Source organism: Triturus cristatus, chromosome 2_1 (assembly GCF_964204655.1).
Source record: "Triturus cristatus chromosome 2_1, aTriCri1.1, whole genome shotgun sequence".
Classification (NCBI taxonomy): Eukaryota; Metazoa; Chordata; class Amphibia; order Caudata; family Salamandridae; genus Triturus; species Triturus cristatus.
This window is the reverse complement of record NC_140581.1, coordinates 610,424,195-610,451,637: the sequence shown is the minus strand read 5'-3', so window position 1 is coordinate 610,451,637 and position 27,443 is coordinate 610,424,195.

Sequence of the window (27,443 nt, the reverse complement as noted above, 5' to 3'; positions counted from 1 at the left end):
CATGGAGGGCATGTCATCAGCGATGTCTGACCAACGGATGTTGCTGAGGTCCATGTACTTTTCACTGACGGCAGCAGTGAGTCTCCTGCAGCGCTTCATCCCCCCCACCTCTGCACCATCCACACTTCCCACTCCCATACCTGTCCCAAGCACACACAGACATTCACAAGCACGCACCCCACCAGACACAGCCAGCACACCACCACGTAAGGGCAAGCGCACTCCTCCTGGCACGCACACTTAGGGGGATGAGGGCACACCCGCTGGGTCTGGGGCACACAGGCATACACGTAGCCACAGTCCGAGGCCGCATGGTGCACTAACCAGTCCCTCCAAAGGCACTCCCCTCGGCTCCCCTACCACACATCCAGAGAAAGAGGCCTACTTGGCTGTGCTGGGCCTCAGCCCCTCTGTCTCTCCAGCCTGCAAAAGGGAACGGCACTCCACGGGAAGGGGAGTTGAGCCCCCCCTGCCCCTTCCTCCCCCAGTAGCGCTGTACCCCATCACTCCGACCCCCCCCCCCTCCTTTGAGGCTGTGTTGTCTTCGGGTGAAGGGGAGACGCTTGACGACCTGGCAGCAGTGTGCAGCGCCGAACTGACCTCCACCTTTGGCGCTGCCCCACCCCCTGTGGTGGAGGCGTCTGTCCCTGCACCCACCACACCTACCCTTCCACCTCCTGTCCCTACGGTGCCTGGTCCTTCCCCACATGATGCCCCTCCCCCAGTCGAGGAACCTGAGGGTTCTAATGTGCAGGCAAGCTGGGGGAGATGCATGGCCATGTGTCCCCCCCAAGGACTTCAGATCTGGACTGGCCATGTGCCTTTGTTAATAGTGTCGTTAACTACTTTTTCATGTAATGCTGAATAAAGCATTTTGTTTTCCGTTTGAACACATTTGCATTTCAGGTATTGATGTGGGTGCTGATGGTCCCGGAGTTGGGGTGGTGGTAATGTGTTATGTGTCAGGAGAAAGTTGTTGTCTGATGCTAATGGGGTGGACCATGGTATCTGCCTGCCATCACAATGTCTCTGCAAGGTATATTTGGTCATGTGTGCTATTTGTGTTTGGAGACATTGTCCCAAGGACTGTTCCTTCCTGTGTGGCACCTGACATCTACCCCGCAGGGAGTTGCATTTTTGTAGTGCTGACCTGTGTCTACATTTCCTTTGTTGGTGACGGATCCCTTCAACTATGGCCATGCCTGCTCAGCAATGTGTCCGGCTGCATCCTCTGTGCCATCCTTGCTAGTCACTGTACTTGTGTATTGAGTATATTGTCATGCCTTAATGGCGACAATCAGCATTTTCCACACTATGCACTAGCACACATTTGGTACTTGTACTGCAGGGTATTTGAGCACCTGACTGACAATTGTGGGCATTGTATCTGTGGGAAGTCCACCCTATTCCTTCCATGAGAGGCAACATCTTGGTGGCTGTCCCGGCACCTGTACATTCCTATCAGTCCTGGGATGTGCGTGACAGTGTGTGTTTCCTTTGGCTCTCTTAGTGTAGTGGCCATTGGCATGAGTATACAGTCTTGTGGCATGATCTCTGTGTGGGTATTGTGCTGCATCCGCCAGGGGTGGGTATGCATGTGTCATTTGTCCTCACACCCACATGTGTTGGGTCATGCAGTGGGGGAAGGACATGCATCCTCATGGGAGTGGGACACTGCTGTCAGTAATGTGTTGTTATGAAACTATCAACATAGTTGAACATTAGGGATGCGTACATACACCCATGGAGTTGTGCTCATCTGATCATGATGTACACACATACATGACTCTGTCCATATGTCTGGCCACTGCTGGGAGTCCTCTGCACCCACCCCTCACATGTCTCTGGCCACTGCTGGGAGTGTTCTGCACCCACCCCTCACATGTCTCTGTCCACTGCTGGGAGTGATCTGCACCCGCCCTCACATGTCTGTCCACTGCTGGGAGTGATTATGCACCCACCCCTCATATGTCTGTGCACTGCTGGGATCCCTCTGCACCCACCTCTCACATGTCTCTGTCCACTGCTGGGAGTGATATGCACCCACCCCTCATATGTCTGTCCACTGCTGGGAGTCCTCTGCACCCACCCCTCACATGTCTCTCTCCACTGGTGGGAGTCCTCTGCACCCACCCCTCACATATGTCTGTCCACTGCTGGGAGTTATATATACCCACCCCTCACATGTCTGTCCACTGCCGGGAGTGATATGCATCCACCCCTCATATGTCTGGGCACTGCTGGGAGTCCTCTGCACCCACCCCTCACATGTCTCTGTCCACTGCTGGGAGTGATAGGCACACACCCCTCACATGTCTCAGTCCACTGCTGGGAGTGATATGCACCCACCCCTCACATGTCTATGTCCACTGCTGGGACTCCTTGGCAGACACACACCCACCCACCCGCACCCTTGGTGCTATACACTGCTGTCCTGGCCATGTTCACACCCCAATATACTGGTTATATGCTGCACCAGGCCCTAAGCCAACATTCGTGGCGTGTGTACGCCTTGTATCACTAATGTACTGGTGCCCTAGAGGTACGGGTGATGCGGTCCATACCCCCGCTCTGTGGGCGTGGGTACAGCCCGTACCACCATTGGAGTGGTGATGTAGGGGTACGCGTGGTACGGGCCATACCCACACTCTGAGTGCGTGGGTACGGCCCGTACCACCATTGGAGTGGTGAAGTAGGTGTACGTGTGGTACGGGCCATACCCACGCTCTGAGGGCGTAGGTACGGTGCGTACCCCTACATCACCACTCCAATGGTGGTACGGGCCGTACCCACGCCCTCAGAGCGTGGGTACGGCCCGTACCACGCGTACCCCTACATCACCACTCCAATGGTGGTACGGGCCGTACCCACGCCCTCAGAGCGTGGGTACGGCCCGTACCACGCGTACCCCTACTTCACCACTCCAATGGTGGTACGGGCCGTACCCACGCCCTCAGAGCGTGGGTATGGCCCGTACCACGCGTACCCCTACTTCACCACTCCAATGGTGGTACGGGCCGTACCCACGCTCTGAGGGCATGGGTACGGCGCATACCACGCGTACCCCTACATCACCACTCCAATGGTGGTACGGGCCGTACCCACACCCTCAGAGCGTGGTTACGGCCCGTACCACCATTGTAGTGGTGACGGGTACGCGTACGTTGGGATTGGTGGACACGCCCCCCGAAGTGACCAGACCCTGGAGGTAATGTAAGGACAGTATATGGTATTTAACAAATTTGGTGGAGGTTATGTTTCCTGCCCCTCGCCCCCCCTTTGCCCCTGGGTGTTGTGCTGACCTTCTGCGGCCTGCGTGTCGGTTTCGGTGCTCCAGGTCATAGGCTAGGAGGGCCGGGATGACACGTAGGATGGGGTCCATGGCTGTCCGTCGCGTCCCGCAGCTCCTTCTTCACGTTGTCCTCAATTTCCCGGGAGTTTTTGGCTGCCGTAAAAAATGATCCGTTCGGAATGACCTAGGCACGAATCGTACTTGCTGGTCCATAGAACGCTGCCTGACTCCGTCCGGACGTCACGTACGCGATGTCCCGGATCGGAATTGTGGGTATTTTTTCGTCGCATGTAGTTTTTTACGATTCGTACAGAAATGGTATTTCTGTACGAATCGTACTTGCTGGTTTGTAAGGTGCATTTCCCGGGTACGAGTCGTACGGAGAATACGCTCCGTACGACCATTCGTACCCGGGTTTTACAGGATCGGAATCGGCATCTTTGTGTTGGTCTCTTTGTTTGATGTTGCCCCAAAGAGAACTGATATGAAAAACTGGTATAAAAAAAAATTCCAGGGCATTGTTTGGGGAATATCGAGGTACGATTAGCTACATTTGTTGTCCAGTATGTGATGGCTTTTGATAATATCTGCGGTTATGTCCACAATGGGCATGTCACACGCATGCTAGTTAAACTCATCAGCTCCATACAATGTTTAATAGCCCACAAGAGTGCCAATTGGCGCCCCTGCTGTCACATCAACTGAGGACGGTTATGGTGTTGTTGAGAAGTTCAATCCATGATGGGCTCCAAGGTTTTCACAGAGTCTCAGGGTGTACTTTTTTAAGCACGAGATGGCTAATTTTAATCTGCAAGCTACAAGTGCATGCTAGGCCCTAGTAGAAGAAGTACCCTATTTGATCCCACTCCTCGGCATTAAGCACCAAAATCTGTTGGCCCAATTGATTCTAGTTGTTACTCAGTTGTGAGTACACTTTCTTCCGTTTTTAGCTGTCTAGCTCACCACAATACAAATGGTAGACTCTATGAGCATCTACAGAATTAGAAAACGTTTATCCTTTTCATTTCAGGTTTTATTTCCTTGAGTTCCTTGGTCCTGAGGAGGCCTGGAATCTCTGTAGGCCGATGCGTGTCAACATTTTTTTAAGGAGTCCAACAACATTTATAAGTGTGAGACTAGGGCAGAGTTTGGAGAATTAGGAGACCTTTGGCCTAACTTCCCTGTTTGGACAAGGACTACCCTCAGGTGAATTGTACACTAAAATGTCTGGGACAGTCACCTTACCTTTAGAGGTAAACACAGGAAGCCACAAGGAAATTATTGTTACACAACTTGATTTGTTTGTCTATGTTGTATACAATACAAACCCTGTATGTCATTATTACTTTGCCAATAATTGATCGAAAACTGATATCCAGTGACAATTTATGGTGTCATTGTTGATAAGTAAAAATGTAATAGATCCCCTCTTTTTCCACTGTTTATTCTTGAAGTATTTATGCCCAGGAACTGAACGGTCCATGTGAGGTGGCGTTTCTATGAACAAGGTACCATCACTAACGTGGCAGCTGTAGACACTTTGCACATACTTAGCACAATCGTGGGAGGGGGTGCATCAATTACTGTCCTGGACTAAATACTTTCACAAAGTTACACTGAAGAAGGGGAAAATGAGGGTCTGACTATGATTACCAGCCTGCTAATTGGCTTGAACAATTTCTCACTGTTAATTAATCAGCAGAAGTGCTTCTCAAAAGTAGGAGTTTTGAAACATGAAGCAAGAAACATTCCTGCCCCCCGACCAAGTTAAGGAAGAGGCAAGTCAGTTGTCATGTATGTATAAAATTGTAATATACATGGCCTAGATTCTTACTAAATCGGAAGCAACTGTATAAATCAGACACACAACAGGTTTTTGTATAGCGCATATCCTGAACGGAATATGTGATAATTAAAACAGGATGCTTGATGAAATAAAAGTATTTGCCTAGGTCAAGTCAGGATCCCACATTTTGGCCAATCAGGGATTGATTCCAGTTTCAGGCTTTTTCAAAATTGGTATTCCATTTTGTTGCCAAAGGTTTCTGCTTCCTGCTTAATTCTTGGAGGAGAAGATTAGACTTGGGTGACAGGCAGAGTTCACTTTTTAGTTTTGGTGCATTCACCATCTGATAGAGGTTACTTTAAATGTTTCTCACCCACCTGTATTGCTACAGCACACAAGCACTCAATAGTTAAGTGTTTGTATTTTGTAGCACAAACACTTTTTTGGAGCTATATATTATAGCAGGACATAGTTTACAGAAATATAATAACACTTACATATTTTTGTTGAGAGGCCCATTGTTTGAACTGGAGAAGTGGATTCCTCCCAGCCAAGGCCTTGAGATGACTAAATGCTGTTCAGCCTCAAAACTTATTAGGCACAGCTCTTCTGCAAGCGTGCAATGCATGGCCTTAAGCGGAGAGGGAACAGGGGCGTCACAATGCTCTAGGCCCAAAAGCTACTGACTTTCGGCCCATTGCATACACACAGACACTCACACACAAGGCAATACCAGAACTGCCATATAAGCCCGAGACAGGATAATAAAATAAGGCTGATCACCCTTGAGCTTACATCTAAGGCTGATTGGTGATTGACCTGATTTTATTTTTGTCCTACCACCCCTGCACTGTCATTTGCAGCTCTTGTATGCTGTGAGAACGCATGAGCGTTTTCTTAACCAGCCAATCCCAATTACTTTAATGATGAAAGAAGGCTTGGATAGGTCCTTGAGACATGCGGGCCCCCTAGGAATGTGTCATGGGCTACTGGGGGTCTGCGGACCACAGGTTGTGAGCCACTGCCATAGGGCTTCTAATCTCCTCCTCTCAATCTCCAGGCATCCAGAGATAGTTGGTGTAAAGATTTCTCAGATAAGACCAGGACCCTTAGGGGACACTGAACAATCCTAAAGACCCAAGGAGCCTGCACTGACATATGGAGTAACCATGGGAACCAAGACTGGCATTTCCATAAGGGTACCACCAATAGAATATCTTCTCCTTGATCTTGGATACCAGCTTGCTGATAAGAGGGAGGGAGGGAAGGCATAGAGAAGAAGCCCACTCGGCCTCCTGACACTCATAGCATCTATCCACCATGCTTCCTGACACGGGAGAAGAGAACAGAAATTTCTCAGGAGATGCAAATAGGTCCAGCCAGGGGGCATCGAAATGATCCACGAGCTTCTGGAAAAGTAGTTGGCTTAATTACTAGGAGGTCGAGTGGTGGAATGTCAAACTGATTTAGGGCCTAATTAGAATTTTGGAGGTGTGGGAGAGGGTGCCACGCCACCACCCTTCTCCCACACCACTAAAGTTGACCGCTTCCCACCCGCCAGATTATGAGTTTCCTCATGGTCTGGCAAACGGTGCTTTAGGCCCATATGTGAACCTTAGAACGGCAGCATCCAGGGAGTGCCAAAGACCATTCCGGTATGGCATGGACTGTACAGTCCATGCTCTGCAGGAACATGGGTGCATGCACACAAGGGAGGCCTGCATGCACCCTCATGCATAGCGGCTCTGTAGGCCACCTCTCTTTCCTGACACCACACTTTTCATGGCAGGATCACTGCAATGAAAAATGTGAAGGTCTGGAAAGTCGAGATATGCTTGGCGGCGCTGCAGCTGCACCACCAGCATTTTGCTAGCCTAAACCACATTGTCACCACCGATGGATGGTGGATCCTCGTTGGTTGCGGTGGTCCCATGGTGGTCTTACCGGCAAAGTTGTAATACGGCGATAGGACTACCAGTGCAGCCATAGCCGCACTGCTGCACCACAGTGAGTTTGCGGTCCACAGACCACAAACTCATAATCAGACCCATAGTCTGCATGCAAATTCTGCCTTTCCAGAAGATAGATCGCTGTCAGGGATAGAAGGTTCTTCTCTGCCAATACCCCAATCTTCTCCACTAGATCCGCTAACTGAGATATTCGGATTGCCTAGTAAATGGCTCTTGTGACCTGATTGTCCATTCTGATTTAAATATGCTTGTTTGGTATCAGCAAAGCTAAATAAAGTAGGGCTTTGAGCACTGCTGCTAGTTCCTTCCACTTCAGTGAGCTTCTGGTTTTCATCACAGATCTGAAGCAGAGAGATTCCCCATTGTGGCTCCCAAACCGAGACAGCTTGCATCCATGGGAATTGATACTGGTAGATGGGAAGAGAGAGGTATCCCTATGTCCAGACTGAAAACAGTAAGTCACACTGTAACTTCTGATGAATCATTATTGAGATGTGTACTGGGGCATTGTAGTTCTGAGATTGACAATCCCAGTGAAAAAGGAGGTGATAAACCAAATGGTACAGATGGAGGTGGGCCTAAGGCACTAGATATAACGAGCCCGCTATAGCTCCCTGCAGCCTTAGCCATCCTATTGTTGAAACTTCCTGAAGGGCCAATAGATTTGAGAGGTGAAACATCAGTTTCAGTTGATGGACTGGAGGCATAAACACCTTTCTAGGTTTGTATATAACAAGGCTCCAATAAATTGAAGTTTCTGTGTGGGAAACAGATGTGACTTCTAGGTATTTAGGAGCAGTGGCGGCCGGCATGGCTCGCATGTGGGGGAGTAGGTGCAGGGGGTCTCGGGGGGGGGGTCGCGCGGGGGGATGGGAGCTTGCGATTTCTGGAGGGAGCTTAACAAAACAAAACAAAAAAAATAACCTTTCCGCCAGGTCCTGGGTCCCAGCCTCCCGCGTCTCTGGTCCTGCTCCTGCTCTCTTGATTCCAACTTCAGAAGCAGGAAGCAGGCAGCCACGCTCCCTCCCCTAAGCCAATCACAACGCTGCAATGCAGCGTTGTGATTGGTCTGAGCGCTGTGAAACAGTGCTCAGCCAGGGTCTGTAGGGGTGGGCATGTTCTCCATGCAGGCTGTAATGCAGCCTGCATGGAGAAGGGGAAAGTGTGTATGATTGGTTTGGGTGGCGCGAGAGGGCTGACCGAACAGTCATTGTGCACTTAGGAGTGCGCTAACCACTCCTCCCCTGCCCTGCTCTGTGAGCAGAGCAGCATCGCCAGCCCGCCCACAAAGGAAACATAAAATGATAATAACTTAAAGTTATTATCATTTGATATTTCCTTTCCTTTCCACTGCTCAAAAGCAGTGAGGGCATGCTCCTCCGCCATAGCGGAGGAGCCACCACTGTTTAGGAGGAACCCGTGATCTCTCAGGGAACTGGATACATGCTTGAAGGCTTTCAATCCCTCTGAAACAGAACAGGCATAAACTAACCAGTCATCAAACAAAGTAAGAGAACACCAACAGACCCTTTGGAGTGGTGCTAATCAACAAAGGTCCCAAAGTTTTAGTAAAAACTCGAGGTGCTGAAGGAAGCCAACAGGGAGGATACAGAATTGAAAATTGTTTCCCAAGGTAAAGAATCATAAGAATTTCTGGGAAGAAGGGTGCATAGGAATGCGCAAACAGGCATCCAACAGACCTTTTGAAGCTAAAAACATGCCTAGAAATATTAGAGGCAAGATGATTTGAAGACTCACCATTTTGAATCTTTGATGGGGAATGAACCAGTTGACTGACTTGAGGTCTTGGATGGGAAAATATTTCCCCAAAAATTTTCAGTATCTAAAACATGACAGAGTGGCATCTTTGTCCCTCTTCTTCTTTTGGAATTGGTATGATCTCGCAAGGACATTCTGAATTCCTCTTTTCAAAGGCTGAAGTTTCCCCCAATTTTGGGGAACAGGTGTGTGAATGAAGATGTTGCCCGGAAAGGAAAATACTCAATTATGTAACCCTCCTTTACCTGCTGCAACAAGAGTCTGAAACATCCACCTCCCCGGCTGCTGAAAGGTTTTTTATCCTTCCTCCAACCCTGGATGGATAGTCAAGATTTAACACTGGCTGGAGGAGTTGGAGCGACTGAAGGTAGTTGCGGGATTTATCCAAGAAGGGAGTACCATGGCCACATCCTCTACCATGAAAAGGCTAGTTTGCACCTTTAGATGATGATTGCCCAAAAGCATTTTCGAAATCCAACCCCACTGCCTCTTAAGGGTGGTTTGGCAGGAGCAAAGAGTTTGCAGTATTTCTCAATGAGGTCGAGTTGGGGGCTATAGAGTATAACACTATTGAAGGGGAGGTGAATTAAAAGAACCTTCTGAGAACTATCAGTTTTCCAGTCTCTCATTCTAATCTGGCATTTAGCAATGATGGCCAAGCCAGCAGATGCTGCCACCGCAGACAAACAGTCACAAGCAATATCAGATAAAAATCAGACTTGTTGTCCCACAGTGGCCAATCTGGCAGTACCATCCTTGCCCTGCTGTAGCTCTTCCGCTATGGCCTGAATATCATGCAGGAGTGACTGGAGTAGGTGCCGGTTCGGATCAAAAAATTGGATGCAGAAAAAGATCTTTTGACTGCCCTTTCTACTTTCTTGTCAACCGGGTCGGAAGGGGAAGCATCCCCCAAAATGATTTTATCATTCAATGACAAGCCTACATAAGAGAGTCAACTTTTAACGGAGAAGGACAATTATGAAGAGAGTATCTCTAGGATAAAACATCTGTGAAATCTGGTCTTTTCAATGTCTAATCATTCCCTAATGGCTAGTCCTTCAATGGCCTTATGATTTGGACTCTGGCTCCCTCCTTCTGCATCAATAGAAGAAGTCATCTTCCTCCATTTGGGCCCGCCTCCCAAACGTAAAGGTTCTTCCTGATGTGAGCTAGGGAGTCTTGGATTTACCTGCCCCTGTGATCTTCCTCCTTTGAAATATCAGTGTTGGTGTCAGAGGTGGCTGAAGTCTAGAGCTTTTAGGCAGGGGCTGCCCTTTATGGGCTGCAAAGGCTGCTACAGCCTTACTAATCATAAACTGCAACAAGTCCATACCTTGGGAAGGGACATCATGAGAAGAAACAGCCGGTCCAGTTCTATCCTTTCTTCAGCTCGACTTCTGCACATGCCTCCCCTCCAACACCATACATGCCAAAAGACCTGATTCAGGCAGGAGATTCCAGATTTTTTAAAGCCAATAATCGTTATATTTTGGATGTCTCCTTCCTGAAATTGCCTCTACATCGATAGAAATCAATGGGGTATTTACATTCTCCTGATTATTATTTTTTAAATCTCCCACTTTCCTCTCAGAAAAACATTAGCATGTGTGCAATATGCTCAGCTACTAACAGAGGAAGCGTGCTTTCAATATATGAAGAAGTCGCGTAGAGACAGCTTCCTGTGTTCTACCATTGCCTAGCAATAGAGATGTGATAAGAGGAGAGCTTGCAGGATCGCCACCCTGTTAAAGACAGGAGCTGCGGTCCCCTTAAAATATTTAAATAATATAAATCTGATTACGCTAAAGTAAGGATACCGGGAAGCCTAAATAGCAATTAGTCATCTTTCCTCAGTTGCTACGGTGTCTTTAAAAAGCAACATGGGGTAAGAGTGAAAAAGACTACAAGACCACTGAAAAATCAAAGTGGGAGATGCGGTCCAAATCAATCAACAACAAAAAAGTTTGACCGTGCTAAGTAACAATCACCTGAGCGGTCATTTGAAGAAATGGGGGGATTACAGAGGCTAAGAGGCTACCTCGCAATCGCTAGAGCAGAGGGAACAGTTTGCTAATAATGAAGAAATGTAAGAACATTTGCTCCAGAAGAAGCCATTTCCCACTGATAAAGCCCAGATGGGTGTGAGGCAATAATTGTTTTCTAGAAGCCAATGCAAGCCTCTTAAACACAGCCACAACTGTGCTTGCCTCCGATTACCAGGGAAAGAGACAGTGCATACAGCTCCAACATAGCCATGATTATGTTCACAGCTCTAGCAAGCCTCCGATTCCTAAACCGGAAGCTAGAGAAAGGAAATGACAACACAACCTCAAGATACAATTGCCGACGGGACTGATGTCAACGAGGCACAGACCGTATTTACTGAATCTGATACTTTTACATATTCAAATAATGTTGAGATCCAGACAGGTGTGGTTAAGCTAGTCAATATTCAGGCATAGGATATTGTTCAAGTGTCACCTACTAGGCAAGACCTCTTGAATGAGTCAGGAAAATTCTGCGATAAGGTGCTCTCAATGTTTTAGCTTCTGATCATGGAAATACAGGCACTAAAGGTTGCCCAAGCAGAAGTGGCAGGCAGGTTAGAACTAAAACTGGATATGGTAGACAAATGAATATAAGATCTGAATGCTCACTGTGAGGAAGTTGAGCAGAGAGTTTCGGTCTTAGAAGACAGACAAACAACACAGTCTGAGGTGGCTCTGCAGATTCAGGAAGAAATGAGAAACAACATTGTTTAAATAGAGAACATTGAAAATCAATCAAAGATATCTAATCTGTGATTGCTAAGGGTCCCCGAAAAGTGGAAAACAAATTTGGATATGATTGGTGTCCCATATCTAATTTGATTTTGACCCATGTGCTTAAAGAACTTCAGTCAGACCTGTCTCACATAGCCAAAGAAGGGTGGAAAGCTCACACTACTGTAGTATATTAAAGAAAAAGAGTATTCATCCTAAAACAGTTTGGGCCCCATTACGATGCCAGTCGGACGAGCGTGTGGCCGGCATCATGTCGGAAACGGGACCGAACGAGAAGGAGTCGACAGTCCCACTTCTCTAATTAGGAAAGTGCAGATTTCCTATTGCAGCTTGTGCTGCGGGCTGCAGCATAATCCGTAATAGAATATGCACTTTTGAAACATCCTGGGACTGTATGGCATGCACATGTGGCACCTGCCACACGATGGTGGGATGGTTAGGGGGGCACCGCAGGTGCCCCCTAGGCCCCATAGCAGAGGACCATGGGGGAGGGGCTGCTGCTAGGGTCCCCCAAAGTCACTTTTTGCCTGACTTTTCATTGTGGTCGGACCGTCATGAAAGGGTGGGTGGAAAGCAAAATCGTAATCCCAACAGCAGAGCTCAGGCTGGCTCCGCTGCAATTTAGGGATCACTTTTCCGACTGCCGCCCCGATGGAGCCTGTCGGAAGTGGAGCTGAATTCCCCCAAGGGTTTCCCTCCGACCACCAGTATTGTAATACGGTGGTCGGATGGAATCCTCTGATGTTGGGCTGAAAGCCTCAGATGAGCTGTTGGATGGCTGTCCGCCCGACATCATAATGAGGACCTTAATGTTGAAAATTATTTTTCCTTCAAATTTTTCTTAATGTCTCTTTTGAGACCTCTCAACATAGGGAATTCAAGGAAATGATTGAAGAATTTAAGGTGAATGGAGCACAGGCAGAGATCTTTCAAACATCAGATTTAATATTTTTCCAAAGATGTCTGAGACCAAGATGCTACTGAGCACAATCAGCGATTCTAAGAATTCTAAGGATTCGGGGTGGTGCACCTGGTCACCATTGCTGCAAAATGAGTGCACCAGTCACATATTAGGTTTGTATGGGCTCAGTATTCGGGGGTAGGCACATTCAAGCGGTCACATTGGTTAATTGCGGGGGGTCAGGCATTGTGGAAGAGGTGCACAGGGTGGAGTTTTAGGAAAGAAAAAATAATGGTTGCCTTTATAGCAACAATGAAGATCAGGGTTGTGATGATATTGGTGCTAAAGGTTTTAAGAATTAGACTACATTCTGAATGTCAGCATTGATTGGAATTAATATTGACTTACAAGAGAAATGTTTAGTGGCATTAATGCAAACAGCCCTAATAATAAACTGAAAAAATATGCCATCTTTGCTTAGTTTAGGCAATTTAATTCTAGCATTATCTTTTTACCAGAGACACATTTTAATAAGGGGAGGAACAAAGATACATTGAAAAATTCAGAGACCTGATTTTCTCTTCTGATAGTGCGATTCAAACGGGGGAAGTGCTATTAGTTCAAAAAGCTTGCAATTAAAGTATAATCCTTTTATTAAGGATTAAGAGAGGCGTTGGGTTATTCTCCTGGTAGAGATTATGGGCCAGATGGTTAATCTAGCCACCTATTATGGACTGGTGAATGATGATACAAAGGTGCTCCAAAAGGTAGGATGAGAACTGTGTAGTATTCTGGGGGATGTCATTTTGGGAACAGGGGGGTATTTTTAACCTGACCTCTTTAGTTTTGTCTAATCCTCTTCATTCTCTGAGTAACACTGACATTTTTGTCTAAAGATCCCTGCTCCCACTTAGAGATTTGAAATATTTGGAAATTGAAAAATGCAACAATCAAAACAATTTTTTTTAACGTTTCTGGTCCGCCGCTAGAAGTAACATGTTTCTAGGGCCATCCTCTCTCTACCATAGCCATCACAAGCAACACTAGTGGCTTTTCAGAACACTCAGCAGTAATCCTCATCTGTGCTATGCCCATACCTATTGGAGGGTATAGGTGGGTTATGGATGAGACTATTTCAAGAATACTATATTATTGCATCAATTAATTTAGAAATGTTGAATTATTTTATACATAAAGAGCTAACAGCTGATGTGGCCATAATGTGGGGTGGCTTTCAAAAGTACTTTTAGAGGAGTTCTAATATAAATTAAAGCATTCAGGTCAAAAAAGAGAAGGAAGAGGCTCACTCCTTATAGAAGAGGGTTGATGCAGCCTACCATGCTATGGTATCAAAAAAATCCAACATTTTCTCAAAATGGTGGTGAGAGATGAAAGAGCAAATGAGGGATTTTTATCTCCAAAGGGAAATGGTTAACATGCAGACATGTCAACGTTACTTTTATGAGGAGAGGGGGTCAACAGGATGATTCTCGGCTTGACGTTTAAAAGAAAAAGAATTGCAATGTAGCTAAATGAATTAAAAACCCTAACACTAATCAATTAACTGAGGAGATTGGGGAAATTAGCTACATTTTCTATGATCATTATACTGGACTGGCTAAATATTCTGTGTATCAAGAGGCACAGTCTGGGATTTGAATTTGAAACAGCAGATTGATCAATTTCCTGAAGAGTTCAAACTTCCCTCTCTGACAGCTGAAATCGCTGCCTCTTTAATAAGTCCCATATTAGAGAAAGGGGTGCGGAAAGTGAAAGGACAGCTGCCAAGTAGTAAGGCCCCTGGATAGGATGGCCCTAAATTGTATCAAATATTTGCTTCCTCCCTAATCGAACCTCTGCTTACTCTTTTCAGTTCCATATTGCGTGGCGGGCGGGTGCCAGAGTCATTTCATAGAGGAGTAGTGATTAATTTTCTTTTCACTGAAAATCACCAATGTAGCCTACATCATATAGCCTGATAGGAGTTTTGAACTCTGATTATAAGATTTACAGTACAAAAGTTGGAGAACCGGATGAATATTTCCCCTCTTCGCATCTCTAAAGATTAAAATAGACTTATTATAAGACAGAGTTTATATACACATGTACACTCTTAGAAATTGGGCTTTGGTTGAGGTAGTGCCAACCCTTCTCAAGCAGCAACCACAATCCTTGTCAAGGTGAACCACAAAAGTCACTAAATTAACCTGTGCATAACCCTCTGGTAGCTTGACACAATAGCAGCCTGGCTGAACATAGCGGCAATGTGTGAAGTATTACTGCAGCACACAAACATGGATAAAGTGAAAGTACAACACAAGAAAACTCCTACTCTAATTTGGAAAAATAGAGAGAAATTTAATACATTATTTGACAAAAAAGCAACAAACATCTAAACAGTAGAACCTGTGTTACGAGGTTTTAAAGTTATTAGTAAAAACGAACACCTAAAAGATCGAAGTTCCAACCAAGGGCATCTAGTCGCATGAGAATGTGGCTCCACATGGCTGTATACTCCTTCTGTGAGGAGCCGCTGAACGGGATTTGCCATGGTGGAGAAGAATAGAATAATGTAGTGGGAGCTACCACAATGTCAGGCTGGCCACTGATGCACCTTGGGAGGCTTGGCAAGCAGGTAAGTCTTGATCTCCTGTTGATCCTCAAAGTCCTACGTTTTGATTTTGGGCTGTTTGGGTACCTTTACCACAACATCCAGGGGTCTAGGACTGGGTGGACAACACTTGGAGGGTAGGTCTCACTTCAGGTCGGGTCCAGGTGCAGTGTTCACGTTGTTGGACCTTTTGGTGTCCCTTTGACTCAGAACAGGAGGTCAGACAACTAGCCCTTGGAATCACTCTGACAGCCCTGGGTTCAAGCAGCAAGGCAGTCCTCAAGCAGAAGAACTCAAGGCAGCTTCAAATAGCAGGGCAGTCATCTTTAAGCAGCAGTCCAGTCCGCTGGGAGCAGCAGGGTAGCCCTCTGAAGTACAAAGCAGGCCTCACACAGCAGGACAGTCTTCTGAAGTCCAAGGCAGGCCATCTGAGTGCCTTCCGCCAGTCTAAGGGAGAACTGAAGAGTGGGTCTGAGGGTCCTATTCTTATACATGGTACCAGATTTCAAATGGAAGAACCTTCTAGAGTTTCCCCTACACAGATGGCTCTGAGATTTAATTCCTCAATGCCCAGGCTCCAAGAGGTCTATGGTGACAAAAGACTGGGGCGAATGTATTTTTGAGTGTGCTGAGGTATCTCCTTTGGAATGTAAGTTGGGCAGGGAAAAACTCTGCCCCTCCAATCCTGGCAGGATGGCTCATCCTGCCAACATCTACTCCCCCATTGTCTCACTGTCTGGAAGGAATACACAACAGCTAACTGTAAACTGTTTACAGTCATGTGACCTACGGCACAGGCTGCAGCACCGGTTAGGACTAGAAAAAGCCACAATTCTAAAAGTAGCATTTTCAGAATTGTAACTTAAAATCCAACGTTACCATTAAAGAAACCTTTAAAGTACAATTCATTTGAGTCCAAACATGACATTTCTGCATTTTCCCACACAAACATTTTCACTTATTAGATGCAATAAGGTAGCCTTGCAGTAGTAAAAAATGAATTTATGAGTTTTTCACTACCAGGACATAATATTTAAAAGCACATGTCCAACTTTTTAAATACACTCACCCAGCCTGAAGAGCTGTCTAAGGCCTACTTTTGGGCTGGCTTATATGTTTTAAAATAGATGGTATAGGCCTGCCAAAGGGGTTATTTTCCCAAGTCAAATAGGCAGTTTAAAACTGCACACAGTCTGCAATGGCAGTCCTGAGACATAAGTAAGTGGTAAACATAAGTAAGTGGTAAAATAAGTCCTGTAGGCCCAACTAGTAGCATTTAATTTACAGGACTTACCTTGCCTATTGGGTGTTAGCCAATTTTACCATGTTTAGGTGAGAGAGCACAAGCTCTTTAGGACTGGTTAGCATGGTAAAGTGCACAGTGTCCTGACACCGACAACCGCTTTTCACTCTGGCGGGGGCTGTGTTATATTGCTGTTCACTTGATTTTTCCTGGTGCTGCTATAATCTTTTATGTTTCACTGCGATACTCTTAAAATAGGAAAATAGAAAAATAACCGTTTTTAGACATTACCTTCGTTTTAGTTATATCGTTCAAAAATTGTTTCCCAGGGGAAATATTGTGTATTTTAGTTTGGGGGGGAATTTTTGGGTGAGGCTGTTTTTTAGTGAGATACTGATTAGACCGTAGTTCTGCTTTGGACCGTCACCGCCTACTTGCTGACGGCGCGGTCTAGTTGTTTTTTTACAAGCTGGCATTACTACTTAAACGTGACGCCCAGAGGCGGACAGGGCAGCTCAAGACGCTGAATTATTAGTACAACAACGCGCTACCATTAAATATAGTGTACAAGATCTCCACGACATCTGCAGGTATGTAGTATGTCGTCCTCACCTCTATGCCCTAGACATCGAGTCGGCTTCGGGATGTAAAGACTGCGACTGGACTCCACAACGTGGTTTGGAACCACCCAGGGAGCGTTACTCTTCCACGCTGCAGGGTTCAGCTCAGGAACACAAGGACAACTATTTAAAGATGTTCCTATTAAATACCCGTTCAATGGAGAAACATGAATTTCAGATTTATGATGTATTAGCCGATTTTAACCCTGATGTTATGTTTTTAACCGAAACATGGCTCACTGAAGCCTCCAATCCGACGATTGCCAACTCTATTCCAGCAGGGTATTCGATTATGAGGAAAGATCGCCTCTTAGGTAGGGGTGGCGGCTTAGCCATTATTTTCAAAAACTCTTTTTATAAAAACTATAGGGGAAAATCTTCCCTCTTCTTTTTCAAATTGGGCAACATACAATGATAGGAACTCAAAACATTGATTCAACACAATCCAATTTTAGTGAAGATCTGTATTTCTTTATTCTTGTCTGTGAAGATTTTTCATTGTTTTCATAAAATATTCTCAGCACATTATAGCCAACACGTGTTTCGTCTTGTCCTAAGACTTTCTCAAGGCTGGAATAATAAACATATCGGTATAAATATATAGACACACAAGGACAAACCCATAAAATACTTTAAATTAACCAAGAAGACATGAAAAAGACATATCCAATAAGCAGTGTGCCAAAGATTGACACAAGGATGGTCATATAAGCATTCATATTTATACACGGACAAACACATTATAAAACCTTTGAGATAAACAAGACAAAATATCCTTTGGACAATGTAACAAAGGAGAAACAGAAATAGTGGCACGAACAGTCATAGTTAAAAATTTCAGCCAAGATATAAACTTAATTATGTGCTTTTAGTTTTTAGATCTTGTGTCACCCAGCACATAACCATAACAGAAAGAGTTGAGATATGATAGTTAACAAAAAAAGTAAAGTAAAGTAAAGAAATAAGTAAATTTTCAAAAACTCCCTCACCTGTATCTCTCTAGCCCTACCCGATTTAGACAGTGCAGAAAGTTTGGGTTTTCTTTTGAATATCTCAGCTCATCAAACAATAGCGGGAGTTCTGCTATACCAGCCTCCTGGCCCGACCAATGGATTTCTCGAATCTATAGGTCAGTTGTCGGCCTCTATGTCTTGTCTTGGGCGACATTAATATCCATATGGATAAGGCTCAGGACCCCGTTACTATACAATTGTATGAATCTCTGGACGTTCTTAACCTTGTCCCTTACCTCAAACAAGCCACCCATGAAAAAGGACATGTTTTAGATCCAGTCTCTTCTTCTGCGGACATTGTATCTGAGGCCCCTCTCGCCCTGACGTGGTCTGACCACTATTTAATAAAGTTCAATATTACGAAAGAGCTAATTAAAGCAGGGCTTACGGGAAAGCTTCCTTCCCGGAGCAGTTTCAGAGCCTTTAACCTGATAACACCCGAGGCAATTCAGAGGGCTCTAAGTCTGTGCCCTCCCCTACTGTGTGGTCAGCCTGATCAAGATGTAGCCTGATCAAGATGAAAACTGGTTAAACCATCAGGCTCAGACTCTGGCACCCCCCAAATTGAAGGTGGAAAAACCTACTAGAGTGTCAGCCCCATGGTTCACTATTACCTTTAAAACAAGTAAAAGCACCTGTAAACATCAGTAAAAGTATAAACTATAATCCCGCAGATAAAGCAACTTATAGCCTAGCTTTGAAGGACTATTATATGAAAGTACGTGAGGAGAAAAGATCGTTTTTAATGACAAAAATTGATCAGGCAGCTAATAAGAGTAGGGAACTCTTCACGATTGTAAAGGATTTCTCTTCCCCTTCTTCCACTAGATGCCTGCTCACTCCTTCAAGCGATTGGACCAAACGGATGGCTAGCTTTTTTCATCAGAAAATTACGGACATCCAAAACTCTTTTAAGAGCAAATCCGGTGAAGAAAAGACTCTGGATTTTAGGCAAGCCATAAGTCTTACCCAATTCCCTAATATTAGCCTTACTCAGTCCCTCTCTATCATGAAGAGTCTTAAGTCTAGTTCGCCCTCCGATCCTTGTCCTGCTAAAAATTTATCAGCTATAGCAGAAGTGATCAATCCCACTGTGAATATTATTCTAAACACTCTTTTCCAGGAGGGCCTTATGCCGCAAACTTGGAAAAGCACCAACATTTTACCACTTTTAAAAAAAACCAAGGCCGACCCCGATGATGTCATCAACTATAGACCAATTTCTTTATTACCCCTTTTTCGCCAAAGTGCTGGAAAAGTTTGTAAATAAAGTTATCACTGACTTCTCTGAAGCTAATAATCTTCTCCACCCTAGTCAATCAGGTTTTAGAGCCAACTTCAGCACAGAAACAGCTCTGCTGGAGATGGTTGAGACTGTTAAAACTGTGTTGGATAGGGGCGGCAGTGCAGTGCTGGTGCTGCTCGATCTCTCCGCGGCTTTCGACACCGTCCCTCATAACCTTTTATTACAAAGGTTGGAGAGGGGCGGGATTGGAGGACTGGTACTGAAATGGATGAGATCTTTTCTTAGTAACCGAACTCAAACAGTGTGGGCACCTCCTTTCTCAGCCGAAATCCCTGTCCTGAATGTCGGGGTTCCACAGGGATCTATCCTTAGCCCTACGCTATTTAATTTGTACATTGCCCCCCTCGCCCCCCTCGCCCTTCTGGCCGAAAAACACTGAGCTAAAATAGTATCATACGCCGACGATACTCAGTTGCTATTCATTAGTGAAAAGGGTTCGGAGTTCGACGGGGAATGTATTAGAAACTGTCTCGGGAAGATTTTTACTTGGTTTAATGATAACCAATAAAAATGTAATCCCGACAAATCTGAAATTATTTTCTTTGGCCCCCAAGCTCATGAAGCCTGGCTCTCTTGGTGGCCACATGACATGTCTCCCCCGCTTGCCGAAGTGACACTTGTAAAGAACTTGGGAGTTAAAATTGACTCTGCTCTTTCCATGAAGACGCAAATCCAAACTGTCACCGGCACTTGCTTCGGGATAATGAAGATGCTGAAAAACTTCCTTCCACATCTTCCTATATCACACTGAAAAACCGTGGTACAGGCACTGGTGTTGTCTAGGCTTGATTATGTAAACTCTCTATACCTGGGTCTTCCCGAGTATTTATTAAGTCGGTTACAAATTATCCAAAATGTGGCAGCCAGGGCTATCTTTCTCACCAAGCCTAGAACGCATACCTCTCAACTGTTGTCCTTTCTCCACTGGCTCCCAGTGAAAAAAAGAATTTACTTTAAGGCTTTGGTCCTGGTTTTTAAATCCCTCCACGGGATTGGGGCCCCGTACCTACGAGAAAGATTGCAGCCCTATGCTCCTCAACGTTCTTTAAGATCCTCCTCTCAGTCCCTTGCCGTAATCCCTAAATATAGGCTCTCACGGGTCAGAGGAAGATCCTTTCAAGTTATGGCCTCCCGCCTTTGGAATGGTTTCCCTATCTCTCTCCGTCAGAACTTTGATCTTTTGTCCTTCAGACGTAACCTGAAGACGTGCCTCTTTACGCTCTAGTTTTCCCCCCTTTTCTTTTTTTGGGGTTGGCCTCTAAGGTCACTTATTTCCGCTTTTGCTGGTTGTCTGTGGTCAGCTGTAGCGCCGGGACACTCTTTGGAGTAGCCGTGCGCTGTATAAATCACGAATAACATAACAGTGTCCTAAGGCCATCAAAAAAGAATTTGAGAAAACAGGAGGGGCGTAGGCTAACGTTTTGGGGGAAGACCACCCTAAGGCTGACAATTCTATTACCCCATTTTTGTCCGAGCTCATTGATATTTTCACAGCTGCTGTAACACCTGCGGCCATCATCTTATTGGACACTGATAAGGCTTCTGACCTCATCAGCTGAAGATGTTTATTTCAAATGATAGGGACAATTTGAATGCTTCCCCAGTTCACAAGGTCAATTTATGCCTTGTACCAAGGGGCCACAGCACAGCTGATAATAATTAATAATTCATCTGCCAGTTAAATAAATCTTAAGTGAGGCACATAGTATTCACCTTTTTCATTGAGCTGCTGGCCCAGTACATTGGTCAGAGCAGACACATCTCAGCTCCGCTCCCTGGTATCTCTTGGATAAAACTGTATGAAGATTATATTGCTTTATTTTTTACCCCTAGCCTGACTAATATAAAGTCAGCCTTTTAAGTTATTAAAACATTTACCAGTTTGGGAAGGCATAAGATTAATGAGATGAAGACAACGTGTCTATTATTCAACACTACCTCAGAAATTCTTCCTCAAGCTTTGTTAGAACATTACAGATTTGGCTGAAACGTTACCTACAGGTTCACTATTCAGAGCATCAGGCGATCTCTTTAAAAACTATATCCCAGTAATGAGGAAAGTTTTACATTTTCTTGAAATATGGAAGACTCTTCTGTCAATCATTGGCGGTGTAGACCTAATTAAAATGTTGATTTTAACCCTATTTTTATTTCTTTTTTTTATTATGCCTTGTAGCATAGATTCCTCTTTCTTTGCAACAATGGAACAGGCTATGGTTTCGTTTGTCTTATGACAGAAACACCTTTTTTCGAAGTTAATGGTTTTACAAATGAACAAGCCTGAGGTTGGTCTTGGGTTTCCTGACTTTCTGCTATAATATATGACATCCTTCACTTTGCAACTGCGTCATCGCTCCATGAGGAATTCTAATTCTGATAACTCATTGCTAACACACATGCTCAGCAATCATGATGTACATGATCTCTCGTGGTGCATTTAAACTCCGAAAGTTACAAAGAAAGTGAGATATAAGTCATTGAATTATATCTGAATTATGAGATGGAAAGTTTTTGCTAAATATGAAATCTCATAATACATGCCAAGACACTTTTATATTTTTACCGCCATCTATCACCAAGCCTTTCAGAAGGAGCAATGTGTAAGTGGTCTGATTTAGCAGTAACGAGCATAGTTTATTTTTTTAGGGCTCCAGAATAAAATGTTCGCAAAATCTTTTATCAGTGAATCTAACCTACAGACACCTTCATTATATTTGTATGTTCAAATAAACTTAATTTTATGTATTTAAGCTGGGTAAGATGTCTATTCTTCCTACATTTAGTAAGGAAGATATTTAGGGAGGAAAAAATTAACCTCTCTCTTAGCATTTGGTGTAACGAACTATACCGAAATTCCACTGGAATATCTGGGGAAATGAGACCTTCTTTCCAGTTGGAACTCCTCTGATCATGCCATTAATTATTTTTAAACAATTCTTCCGTACCTCTTGTTTTTCTAGGAGCATGATGTTTTGTTCATTTATCCAGGATCTATAATGCTTAAGAACTAGGACTGAATGTCTGCCACTTCTTCCTGTGTATTGACTTTTGTCCTTACCTCTGACACATCTTTTTGGATGTCCTTGAATCGTATTTAACCCTTTTATTTTGACAGAGGATCTTTCCTCCTTAAGATTCCAAAGAGCTGTTCCATACAACTGTAGACATTTTGGGTCCACATTTTCTAAGTCTAGAGTTCCACTTTCAACTATGGGGCTAGTTGTTTGGTCGTTCATTTTTCATGTTTATCTGACATTATAAGCTTTCTTGTGTTGAAGCATGGCTCTGAGATTTTGCTCTATATTTTCTTAGTTTGGTGCCATTTTGTGGGCAGCAATTTGGTGTACAATGGTTTCTGTGCCCCTGTGTTGTTGAACTCAAAAGGACTCATGGGTTAAATGACCCAAACAATCAATTACTCTTTCTACTTAAACATCTTTCACACTAAGGGTCCAATGAGGATGTTGGGCGGACCACCACTGACAGGCCATCTGCAGCAGTCCGTCTGACATCCAGAGTATTGGTCCGACCGCTGGATTACAATGCCAGCGGTTGGAGCGATGTGGGCTGGGGATAGACTGCAACCCGTCTGGGCGGTTGTCGGAGCCTAATTCCTACAATGGGACAGTGTTCATGTAGGCACCGACATCAGGATTAGGATATCCCTTTCCCTCTGCCAGTACATGGCGGTCCCACCGCCATGTAAAGGCAGATGGAAAGAGACTATGGGGGCCCCTAGCAGGGTCCCGGTTCCCAATGGGCCTCCGCTATGGGGCCAGGGAGGCACATATGGTGCCCCCAAACATCTAAGCACCATGTGCCAGGCACCATATGGTGCCTGGCACATGGTACATGAATTTTAAAAACATGCCTTTTTCTATTGACGTTTTTGCTGCAGCCCTTTTCTGGGCTGCAGCATAAGCCGCAATAGAAAAAGGCACGATTACGAACGCCTACACAGCGGTCGTATTGTAATTGGGATGTCGGAACCACCGACTCCTTGTCGGACGGTCCCGTGCCCGAAACTATGGCGGTCGGACACTCGTCTGACAGCCATCGTAATGAGGCTCTAAGTGTTTAAAGTATTTTGTATAGTATTAAAATAATAAAAAAGGGGGGTAAAATGGAGTTCAGACCCCAATTTACTTTATACCATGCATGTGCTTTTCAGTCTACGATCAATACAAAGGTTGCTCTTTAGGTAAACAACCACACACATTTAACCACTTCAGTGCCCCGCCCTTTCCCCGCCCTGTGCCGGGCGTTGCATTAGCGGGCGGGGTTCATGATGAGATAGTCTCGTCATGGGCACAGCGCAACCGCGCTCCATGACGGCACTGAAGGGGTTAATACACAATGAGGGGCCGATTCCGATCCTGGAGAAACCGGGTACGAACCGTCGGACGGAGCATTTTCTCCGTCCGACTTGTACCCGGTTAAAAAACATTACAGAAATGCAAGTACGATTCGTATGGAAACACTATTTCCGTACGAATCGTACAAAACACCGACCGACGAAAATATACATACAAATGTGATCCGGGAAAGCGCCGACATGACATAGGGACGCATTCAGGCTGCGTTTCACGAACCAGGAAGTACGATCCGTACCGACGTCACCCCGCACGGATTATATTTTCCGGCTGCCAAACACTGCTGGGAAATCAGGACGACGCGCACAAGGAGCACCTGTACGCGACGGACAGCCATGGACCCGAACCTACCTGCCATCCCAGCCCTCATATCAGTCCACCTGCTCTACAGGAACCGCTGCAGACACCGCAGAAGGTCAGAACAACACCCAGGGGCAAAGGGGGGGGGGCAGGACACATAACCCCCACCCAAGTCACAAATCCTACTTGCCCTGGACATACCTGACCTTCAGGGCCTGGTCACTTCGAGGGGTGGGGGCGTGTCCAGCAATGCATGCGTCTGCAACAACGGAAGTGGATGTTGACGCGAACCGGCAACACAACAATTCTGGTACGTACCGTACCCACGCCCACAGGTCGTACCACGCCCACCCCTAGGTCACCCCAACAATTGCGGTACGGCCCGTACCCACGTTCTAAAGGCCTGGGTACGGGCCGTACCAGCATTGTTCGGGTGATGTAGGGGTACGCGTGGTACGACCCGTACCCACGCTCTGAAGGGCTGGGTACGGTGCGTACCCCTACGGCACCCCATTGGGGGTCCGCACCGTACCCAGGCCTTAAGAGCGTGGGTACGGGCCGTACCGCCATTGTTGGAGTGACGTAGGGGTATGCGTGGTACGACCCGTACCCACGCTCAGAAGGCCTGGGTATGATGCAGACCCCTACGGCACCCCAACAATGGGGGTACGAACCGTACCCACGTTCCAAAGGCATGGGTACGGGCCGTAGCCAGGCCTGCAGAGCGTGGGTACGGGTATGTACGGAGCGTACCCCCACCCGTGTATGTCCCGAGCGTACATGGCAAGACGTAGGAGGGGTGGGTGCAGAGTCCTCCGAGCAGTGCCCAGACACAGGAGGGGTGGGTGCCTATCACTCCCAGCAGTGCCCAAACATAGGAGGGGTGGGTGCAGAGTCCCCCCAGCAGTGCCCAGACAAAGGAGGGGTGGGTGCAGAGTCCCCCCAGCAGTGCCAAGACATAGGAGGGGTGGGTGCCTATCACTCCCAGCAGTGCCCAGACATAGGAGGGGTGGGTGCAGAGTCCTCCCAGCAGTGCCCAGACATAGGAGGGGTGGGTGCCTATCACTCCCAGCAGTGCCCAGACATAGGAGGGGTGGGTGCAGAGTCCTCCCAGCAGTGCCCAGACACAGGAGGGGTGGGTGCCTATCACTCCCAGCAGTGCCCAGACATAGGAGGGGTGGGTGCAGAGTCCTCCCAGCAGTGCCCAGACATAGGAGGGGTGGGTGCCTATCACTCCCAGCAGTGCCCAGACATAGGAGGGGTGGGTGCAGAGTCCTCCCAGCAGTGCCCAGACACAGGAGGGGTGGGTGCCTATCACTCCCAGCAGTGCCCAGACATAGGAGGGGTGGGTGCAGAGTCCTCCCAGCAGTGCCCAGACACAGGAGGGGTGGGTGCCTATCACTCCCAGCAGTGCCCAGACATAGGAGGGGTGGGTGCAGAGTCCTCCCAGCAGTGCCCAGACACAGGAGGGGTGGGTGCCTATCACTCCCAGCAGTGCCCAGACATAGGAGGGGTGGGTGCAGAGTCCTCCCAACAGTGCCCAGACACAGGAGGGGTGGGTGCCTATCACTCCCAGCAGTGCCCAGACATAGGAGGGGTGGGTGCAGAGTCCTCCCAGCAGTGCCCAGACACAGGAGGGGTGGGTGCCTATCACTCCCAGCAGTGCCCAGACATAGGAGGGGTGGGTACAGAGTCCTCCCAGCAGTGCCCAGACACAGGAGGGGTGGGTGCAGAGTCCTCCCAGCAGTGCCCAGACACAGAAGGGGTGGGTGCCTATCACTCCCAGCAGTGCCCAGGCATAGGAGGGGTGGGTGCAGAGTCCTCCCAGCAGTGCCCAGACATAGGAGGAGTGGGTGCCTATCACTCCCAGCAGTGCCCAGACATAGGAGGGGTGGGTGCCTATCACTCCCAGCAGTGCCCAGATATAGGAGGGGTGGGTGCAGAGTCCTCCCAGCAGTGCCCAGACACAGGAGGGGTGGGTGCCTATCACTCCCAGCAGTGCCCAGACACAGGAGGGATGGGTGCAGAGTCCTCCCAGCAGTGCCCAGACACAGGAGGGGTGGGTGCCTATCACTCCCAGCAGTGCCCAGACATAGGAGGGGTGGGTGCAGAGTCCTCCCAGCAGTGCCCAGACACAGGAGGGGTGGGTGCCTATCACTCCCAGCAGTGCCCAGACATAGGAGGGGTGGGTGCAGAGTCCTCCCAGCAGTGCCCAGACACAGGAGGGGTGGGTGCCTATCACTCCCAGCAGTGCCCAGACATAGGAGGGTGGGTGCAGAGTCCTCCCAGCAGTGCCCAGACACAGGAGGGGTGGGTGCCTATCACTCCCAGCAGTGCCCAGACATAGGAGGGGTGGGTGCAGAGTCCTCCCAGCAGTGCCCAGACACAGGAGGGGTGGGTGCCTATCACTCCCAGCAGTGCCCAGACATAGGAGGGGTGGGTGCAGAGTCCTCCCAGCAGTGCCCAGACACAGGAGGGGTGGGTGCCTATCACTCCCAGCAGTGCCCAGACATAGGAGGGGTGGGTGCAGAGTCCTCCCAGCAGTGCCCAGACACAGGAGGGGTGGGTGCCTATCACTCCCAGCAGTGCCCAGACATAGGAGGGGTGGGTGCAAAGTCCTCCCAGCAGTGCCCAGACACAGGAGGGGTGGGTGCAGAGTCCTCCCAGCAGTGCCCAGACACAGGAGGGTGGGTGCCTATCACTCCCAGCAGTGCCCAGACATAGGAGGTGTGGGTGCAGAGTCCTCCCAGCAGTGCCCAGACACAGGAGAGGTGGGTGCCTATCACTCCCAGCAGTGCCCAGACATAGGAGGGGTGGGTGCAGAGTCCCCCCAGCAGTGCCCAGACACAGGAGGGGTGGGTGCAGAGTCCCCCCAGCAGTGCCCATGGAAAGAAAAGGGTGCAGTACCCACAGATACAATGCCCACAATTGTCAGTCAGGTGCTCAAAGACCCTGCAGAACACGTAACACATGTGTGCGAAGCTGGGAGTACACACATGCATAGTGTGTAAAAGGGAACATGTCCACATGAAGTCATGTCAATATACTCCATACACAAGTACAGTGACCACCAAGGATGCCACTAATGATGCAGGTGGAGACATTGCCCAGCATGCATGGGCAAAGTTGAACGGATCCATCACACACCAAGGAAATGTAGACACAGCTCAGCACAACATTTAGGAAACACCCTGCAGGGAAGATGCCAGAGGCCACAGAGGAAGGAACACACCTTGGGACAATGTCACCATGCAGTAAGAGCTTACATGAACAAAGATATTTCGCAAATACCTTGTGATGGCACACAGATACCAGGGTCCACCCCATGAGCAGCACACTACTACATTTCCCAGACACCTAACACATTATCACCACCCCATATCATGGAGCAGCACCACCAACAGCAATACCAGAAAAGCAGTAGTGTTCAAAGGAAAAAAACATTGCTTTATTCAGTATGAAAAAA